This window comes from Panthera onca, chromosome C1 (genome assembly GCF_046562875.1).
Source record: "Panthera onca isolate mPanOnc1 chromosome C1, mPanOnc1 haplotype 2, whole genome shotgun sequence".
Lineage (NCBI taxonomy): Eukaryota > Metazoa > Chordata > Mammalia > Carnivora > Felidae > Panthera > Panthera onca.
Genome location: NC_138346.1, coordinates 14,234,900 through 14,243,195, shown reverse-complemented (window position 1 = coordinate 14,243,195; position 8,296 = coordinate 14,234,900).

The following is an 8,296-nucleotide window of genomic DNA, read 5'->3' as shown; positions in this document are numbered from 1 at the left end:
CTCCAGGCTCTGAGCTGTCAGCACAGAGCCCGATGCGATGGTCGAACTCAGGAACAATGAGATCATGACCCCAGCCAAAGTCGGAAGTTTAACCAACTGAGCCATCCATCCAGGCGCCCCTGTATTGGCTCTCTCTCACATAATGCCTGCACTCCCCACTCCCCACATGGCTAAGTAGTCATGTGATCCGTCTTGTCTTTTCATTTGGACGGCATGTTCTTTAAGGTAGTTAGGTTCCTTGCATGTAGTAGATTCTGGATGGCAAGTAGCTAGATCAGCCTAATTTTACACCAGTTTTTCAAATTACTTTTGATATTTCAGACCCAAAGAGGATACATTAGCAAACACACTGCCCTCAGCAGGGAGAGAATTAAGACACGAAATGACACCGTTGGCCTTATCTTCACATGAGTTTTCTACTGGCAAAACGCTTTTACATGGTCTTCTTCAAATGAATTGTCCAGCCCAATTAAAGGATGGACTTTTAAGAATTCAAAAGTAATGTTTCATATTGTGAGTAACCGAAGAAAAGGAACTGGTCAAGGTGACAAAAAACTACAGGGGATCTAGAAGCTCCTCTGAGTTTTCACTACCCAACACTCATCACACAACTGTAGAGGTCTTTAAACTCCCTGGGCTTCTATCCAAGAAGAAAAGAAATCTTGATCTATGGTTCACTTAACTAATTATAATGTAAATTTTGAAGAAAAAGGTAAAATAGTTTACTTGGTGTGACAGGCTGAATAGTGCCTCCCCGCCCCTCCCCCAAATGTCCACACCCATCCTAATCCCTGGAACCTGTGAATGTTATTATTTTTTTAATTTCCAAGTATTTTTTTTTTTAATTTTATTTATTTCGTTTGAGAAAGAGAGAGTGAGAGCAGGGGTGGGGGAGAGAGAGAGGGAGAGAGAGAATCGCAGTCGGGTTCTGCGCTGTAAGCACAGAGCCTGATGTGGGGCTGGAACCCACAAACCATGAGATCATGCCTTGAGCCAAAACCAAGAGTCAATTGCTTAGCCAGCTGAGCCCCCCAGGTGCCCCAAATATGTTACTTTATATGGCAAAAGGGACTTTGCAGATATGATTAAGTTAAAAATCTTGAGGTGGCTCAGTTCGCTAAGCATCTGACTTTGGCTCAGGTCACAATCTCGCAGTCTGTGGGTTCAAGCCCCGCATCGGGCTCTGTGCTGACAGCTCGGAGCCTGGAGCCTGCTTCAGATTCCATGTCTCCCTCTCTCTCTGCCCCTCGCTCGCTCACACTCTGTCTCTCTCAAAGATAATAAATCAACATTAAAAAATTTTTAAAAATTTTGAGAGGGAAGGTTATCTGGGGTCATTAGTATAGGCCTGAGAGGATTACAGGGTCCCTGTAAGAGGGAAGCAGAGGCGTCAGAGTCTGAGACAAAGGGGTGACATGATAGGGAAGTGGGGTGGGGGGAGGAGGAGAGAGTTTTGAGGAACTTCCATGCTGGCCTTGAGGGTGGGGGACCGTGAGCCCCCCGAAAGAATGTAAGAATTTCAAAGAACACCACGGGAACGTAGGCATCCTTCAGAAGCTAGTGAAGACAAAGAAATGGATTCTCTTTCCTAGTGCCGACGAGGACACAACCCTGCTGGTGCAATGGCCTTACACCAGTGACACTGATTTGGGATTCCTGACCTCCAGACTATAAGGTCATAAATTTGAGCCACTATATCGTGGTAATTTATCAGAGCAGCCATAGGAAACTCATACCTCCAGGCAAATACAATCCACTTAGTAGTAGTTTTCACTCTGGAACAAATGGATTTGAAATGAAGAAAACAACAATAAACAACAACAAAGGATGTGTTATGTGTGCACGCGAGCATGCACAGGAAAATACACGCAGTCGATCCGGGGACTCCAAGAAATTGAAGGTCTACTGGGGAAGGACTAGAAGATATCTAGGAATCTTGGATTCTACATCAGGAAAGAACTCAGATCCAACCAAAAAGAGTTGATTTATAATGACTGGACTTAGTTTAAAATCAAGAAAAATGCAAATATTTGTGATTCTTTGTAGATCAGACTTTTTAAATGTATTATTATTATTTTTATTTGAGAGAGAGAGAGAGAGAGAGAGAGAGAGGGAATGGGGGAGAGGGGCAGAGGGAGAGAGAGAAGCTTACGCAGGCTCCACACTCAGTGCAGAGCCCAATGCCGGGCTCAAACTCACGACCCTGGGATCATGACCTGAGCTGAAATCGAGAGTCGGACACTCGACAGAGTGACCCAGGTGCCTGTAGATCAGAATTTTTAAAGGACAGTGCCAATTATTGGAAGAATTAAATGTGACTGAGACGTCAGATCCCACAGCTGGAGGCCAGGAGACTACATTTGACAGCTGTCCCCTTCACACTGTAGTCAAGTCTCAATTTCATTTTTGAATGGTGAGAATGGACATATCCAGCCTGCAGAAGATGTTTTGTCAGGGAGCTCACTCCCTCAAAAGGCACCAATTTCTTCTTCTGGTTGGAGACAAAAGAAATATACCTGACCTCAAGTTCAGTAGGTAGGAGAAAGGAGAGAAGCAGCAAGAGAAAGTTTCGGTGTGGAAACTGTACCGGGAGGGTTACAGTAGGCGTGTGGTAGAAGCAATCAGAACCTCGTAAGATGAAAGGGTGCGTCGGACACGGACAAGGAATCGAAGGATCCAAGCTGGAGTCAGGCTGGGGTGAACCCCAGACACTCCTTCACTGAGGGCTCTGCCTCCAGGTGACAAGTTGCTTCCAGACATCAGCAGACTCGGAACTAACTTTCTTGGTTCTGCTTTGCTTCCGTGTACGGTGTGGCCAACACCGCGAGAAGACGAGGTAATTGGTGAAGGCTTTTGCTGCCGAGGAGGGAGGTTGGAGAGGGTTGGAGAGAGAAGCAGGACTCCTTTTCAAAGAACGAACATAAAAAGGAGAGAGCCCTCTAACTCTTAAGAACTTGATTTGCTGGTATCGATTTTCGCAAAATACAGTTAAGTGTGTGAATCATTAGTTAGATGCATACTGTACGTGTAGCTCATAAGCAAATTCTTTTTACGATAAAAATTAAAAGGACACACGTGGGTTAACCATTTTTCCAAATACAATTAGCACACCATGAAAGACAACGAGCTCACAAATGGTAGAGTTTGAATGTCAGAATCTTGGGGGTACTAAGGTGGTTTGGGGAGATAAGAGAACTCAAGGTGTGAAAGGAGGGTCAATTGCTGAAGATCGACACAGTGGAATTATCTTATTTAATCTCCTTACTGATTATAGTGATTGCAACTGCCATTCAAAATGCCTCCTCACTGATGTTTTAATTTTGCTCCAACATAATTTTAAATAGCTTCTGGGAAGAGGAATGATGTAAGACTTCACAATGATCTAGACTACACTAGATCTAAAAGAGGAATCTTCCATTTACACAGCTGTCGATTGTCGAAATGCTGGTTTCTCTCTCAAAGCATTAGTAGACCACAGCGAGAGTGAACTTCTCTAATTGCCAAGTTAGGAACGTCTGTATTCAACTACAATAACAAAAGGAGCGTGTATATAAAACATTATCATTTATCCGGCATACACAGAGCGAATCAGACAAAATTTGGCTTTCACCTTCTGGACTTGGCCTTCCCCTGGTCTTTCCCATCGCAGTAAAGAGCATCATCACCCTCCTCCTGGTCCAAGCCCTTAAAATACTGTCCGGTTCCATCCTTGGCTTCCATATCCAATCAGCAAGAGTGCTCGATCTACCTCAAAAACATATGGCCAATCCACCTTATCATCTGAGTTCAAAGCCACCATTATCTCTTAAGGAGAATACTGTAAAACCCTTTAAATTAGCTCTTGTCCCTCATTCACCACACTACTGTTTAAATTGCCACTTAAAATTTCAAGTTATCCCTCCCCTGATTAAAACTCTTCATTGGCTTCCCGCTGATTACATATATATATTTTTTAACATTTATTTATTTTTGAGAGACAGAGCATAAGCGGGAGAGGGGCAGAGAGAGAGTGAGGCACAGAATCCAAAGCAGGCTCCAGACTCTGAGCTTTCATCACAGAGCCCAATGTGGGGCTCGAACTCACAAACCGTGAGATCATGACCTGAGCCAAAGTCGGATGTTTAACCCACTGAACCACCCAGGCACACCCCGCCCCCCCATCCCCTGCTGATTACGTTTAAAATGCAAGCAAGCCAAACTCTTTATCAAAGGCTGAAAGAGGTTGGACTAGCCCTTTACCTAATGTATTTGGAAAAATTAGCTTCATTGAAGCCCAATTTACATACAATAAAACTTACCAATTTTAACAGTACACTTCAATGAGCTTTGACAAATATACATAATTATGTAATGTCTACCACACTCATGATATAGAACAATACCATCAACCCAAAAAGTTCTCTCCTGGTCCTTTTGCAGTTAATCTTCTCTTCCAATCCCCTGGCAATTTTTCTCTGGAAAGGGCTAGACAGTTAAAGAATTTAGGCTTTGCACCCCATATAGCTTCTATTACAACTACTCAAAAGCAACCATGATATGCAAATAGTGCATAAATGAGCATCGCTGTGTTCCAATAAAATTTTATTTATAAAAGTAGTCATCAGGACAGATTTGGCCCACAAGGTGATAGTTTTCCAACCACTGATTTATAGTCACGAGATTTTGAAAAATGTAGTTGATTTTTTCTTCGGTATGTTTTCAGTTCCTCTCCCTGGCTCTCCTACTGGGACGTCAATTACACATATTTTAGATCATTTAATATTGTGCTGAAAGTCATTGATGCTTTGTTCTTGTTTTGTTTTGTTTTTAATGTCTCCATGCTTCCTGGATAGCTCCTACCCCTATGTATTCAAAGTTGAGCTTTTCTGCTTTAATCTCACCCAATGTGTTTTTCATTTCAGATGCTGTATTTTTCATCTCTAAAAGTTCCATTAGGGTCTTTTTCACATCATCTGTTTCTCTCCCCTTTAGGATCTTCTTTTTCTCTCCTTTCAGAATATGTGGACTGGATTTATAAGAGCTGTTCAAAAGTACTTGCCTGCTACTTCATCAGACATTACGGGTCTGTTTCTTTTATTTTTCTACTGATTATGGGTCAATATTCTATTTCTTGGCCTGTCTGGTAATTTTTTTAAGATTTTATTTTTGGGGAACCTGGGTGGCTCAATCAGTTAAGTGTCTGACTTTGGCTCAGGTCATGATCTCATGGTTTGTGAGTTCAAGTCCCACGTCAGGCTCTGTGTTGACAGCTCGGAGCCTGGAACCTGCTTCGGATTCTGTGTCTCCCTCTCTCTCTCCCCCTCTCCCCCTCACATTCTATCTCTCTCAAAAATAAACATTGAAAAAAAATAGAAAGAAAAAGATTTTATTTTTAAGTGAGTACCTGGGTTAAATGTTGAACTTCTGGTTTAGGCTGAGGTCATGGTCTCACAGTTCATGAGTTCAAGACTCGCATCAGGCTCTGTGCTGACAGTGTGGATGGAGCCTGCTTAGAATTCTCTTTCTCTCTCTCTTTCTGCCCCTCCCATTCTCTCTCTCTCTCTCTCTCTCAAAATAAATAAATAAACTTTAAAGATTTTATTTTTAAGTAATCTCTACACCCAATGTAGGGCTTGAATTTACAACTCTGAGATCAAGAGTTGCATGTTCCGCTGATTGAGCTAACCAGGCGCTGCTCTAGTTATGTTTTTTATTGGATGCCAGATATTGTGAATTCCATGTATCGATTGCAGAATTTTGTTGTATTCCTTTACACACTGGTTCATAGTTAAGGTACTTGGACTTAGTTGGTAAACTTTGAGGTTTACTTTTGATCCTTGTTGGTGTTGGTCCAGAGCAGCCGTTAGTCTATAGCTAATTTTGCTTTTCTTCTAAGTTGACACCCTTCTGAGGATTCTATCCAACACCTTTGTTTTGTGAGACTCTTCCATTTGGCTGATAGGGGCACAGATGATTCCCAATCTGTATGGGCTCTGAGAGTCTTCTACATTCTCCTTTCTGGTGGATCTTTCCTTGGCTTTGGGTAATCTCCTCTCATGAATGCTCAGGTCAATACTCAGCCAAAGACTTGAGAGGACACCTCTGCAGGTGTCCAGGGCTTTCTCCTCTGGACCAGGACCCACAAATTCCATCCAATCTTTGACCACCCTAAACTTTGATCTTGGACTCTTCAACTTAGCAAAACTCCCAGGGTCTGTTGGGGCTCCCCCGTCCCTGGAAACTGCCACCCCATCGTGACCTAGCGCAATCGTAGGGATCACCTCATTTTTCCCCTTTTCTCAAGGATCACAGTTATAAATACATGTTTTCCAAAATCTGAAAACCAATGTCTTATATATAATTTGCCTAGTTCTCTAATTGCTTAGGGCTGGAGTGTAAATCTCACCCCTGTTGCTCCATCGTGATGGAAACTAGAATTCCCCCTGCCTGTCTTTTGACCTTATCTTCTACTTATTTCCCAGATTCCACACTGCTTGAGGTCTTGCTCTCCTTTGGCCCCTTGAATCCACATCCTTCTCTCTTTCTATTTGTCACACATTCTATCTAGCATGCGTTTGGTGTAGATTTTTGTTCACCACTCTCTTCGTATTTAGATCTTAGCTCAAATGCTATTTCCTTGGAGAGGATTTGTCTAACCACTGATACAATTCCTACTCCTCTGGCACTCTGCTCTATTTCCTTCATTGCACGTATTGCTCTGAAAACACCCTAGTTTATGTACTTGTTCACTAGCTTACTACCCGTGTCTCCCATCAAAATGGAAACTTCATGTTGGCAGGCTCTTCGCTTTGCTATTTCACTATCCTATCCCAGTTCCTAGACCAATACCTGAAATGCAGTAGACAATAAATATTAGTTAAAATAATACACATAAGGAAGCATTGGAGTACATCTCAATATCCTATGCTTTCTCCATAATAACTGATGCCTCCGATTATTTGAAAACAACAGAAAGCCCTAAAGTTCATAAGTAGAATAACGTAAGTAAATAGTGATACTGTAAGCAAATTAGGATGTTTATCAGGTAGAAGATCTGTCAAGGGCACCTCAAAAGCAGTCTCGCCTTGGGTAGCAGGTTGATAGACTCTTTAGATTCCGTCCAATGTTTCTGCTTTTGCGAAGGCAGCTGGTGATGTTCATGTCGCTACATCCTGATTGTCACGCTCATTGCTCGTCGTACATGACTTACAGTTTTTTTACATAGTCAATAATTTCCTTCTTTGTACATACGTTCTTTGCGTGGCTCCAGTGATACAATGCCACATTCTTTTGATGGTCCTCCCTTGGAAGCAGGCCACTTGCTTACCCCGACTCAGATCTGAGTCCCTTTCCCAGCCTCTGAATGGCGAGGTGCCCCCAGAGCTCAAACCTCTTGACCTTTTCTTCTCTCTCTTTACTATCAGCTCTTCTCTATCAGTCTGGGTCCACTCAGGTGATGGATACCACACAGTAATATAAGTGAAAGAAGTTTAAAATAAGGAATTAGAAAGCCATCTTGGAAGACTATGGAGATTTCAAGGGAACTCTAATGGGCACCTTAGCCCAAGGGAGAGTGCTTGAAGAAGGACAGGCTTGGCAGGGGTTCAGCCCTCACTGAGGAAGTCGAGGCTGAGGCCCACTGGAAGGAGGAGAAATTTGCTGGCCCACTGTCACCGGACAAGCAGGAACAGCCCTCTGGGATGCAGGTGAGCTGAGGCTGACGGGTAGGTGTGCTTTGGGGGCTGGGTGTCTATGTTGGGAAGGTCAAGGGAAACAAGACCCCCAGGTGCAGGAGAGCTGTGGTTGATGATGGGATAACAGGGAATCAGTAGGACAAAGGGGGTTACAGGTGCAGAGGGGGTCGGGCCACCAGGCACTGCGGGGGCCGGGAGCTGGAGAGGCCTGGCTCTGCTGGGACCCGGAGAGGCCTGGCTCTGCTGGGACCCGGTGCACTTCTGTGCCAGGCGAACCCCGACGGCTGGACTATGGCACAGGAAGGCTGTCATGTCTCCCAGCACGTGTGCATGGGGCCGGGTAGGCTGAGGAGGGTGTGAGGTAGCAGTGATCCGTGCTGCAGTATCGGCCCAGTGTCTGGGGGTCTCAGCCAAGCTGCCACACCTAGGTCAAGGGCTTAAGAAAGCACTGGAGTGGGGGTGGGGCAAATGCTGGGGAGAAAGAAGTAGGCCCCGGGGCACCAAGCACCGGGAAAACCACGCAAGCAGCATGAAATGGTGGATGAAAAACACAAAAAGTGCCCTCCCCAAACCCGGTGGTGAACTCCAGACCCGGGACAGGAAACCACTCCTCCCTCGCTGTC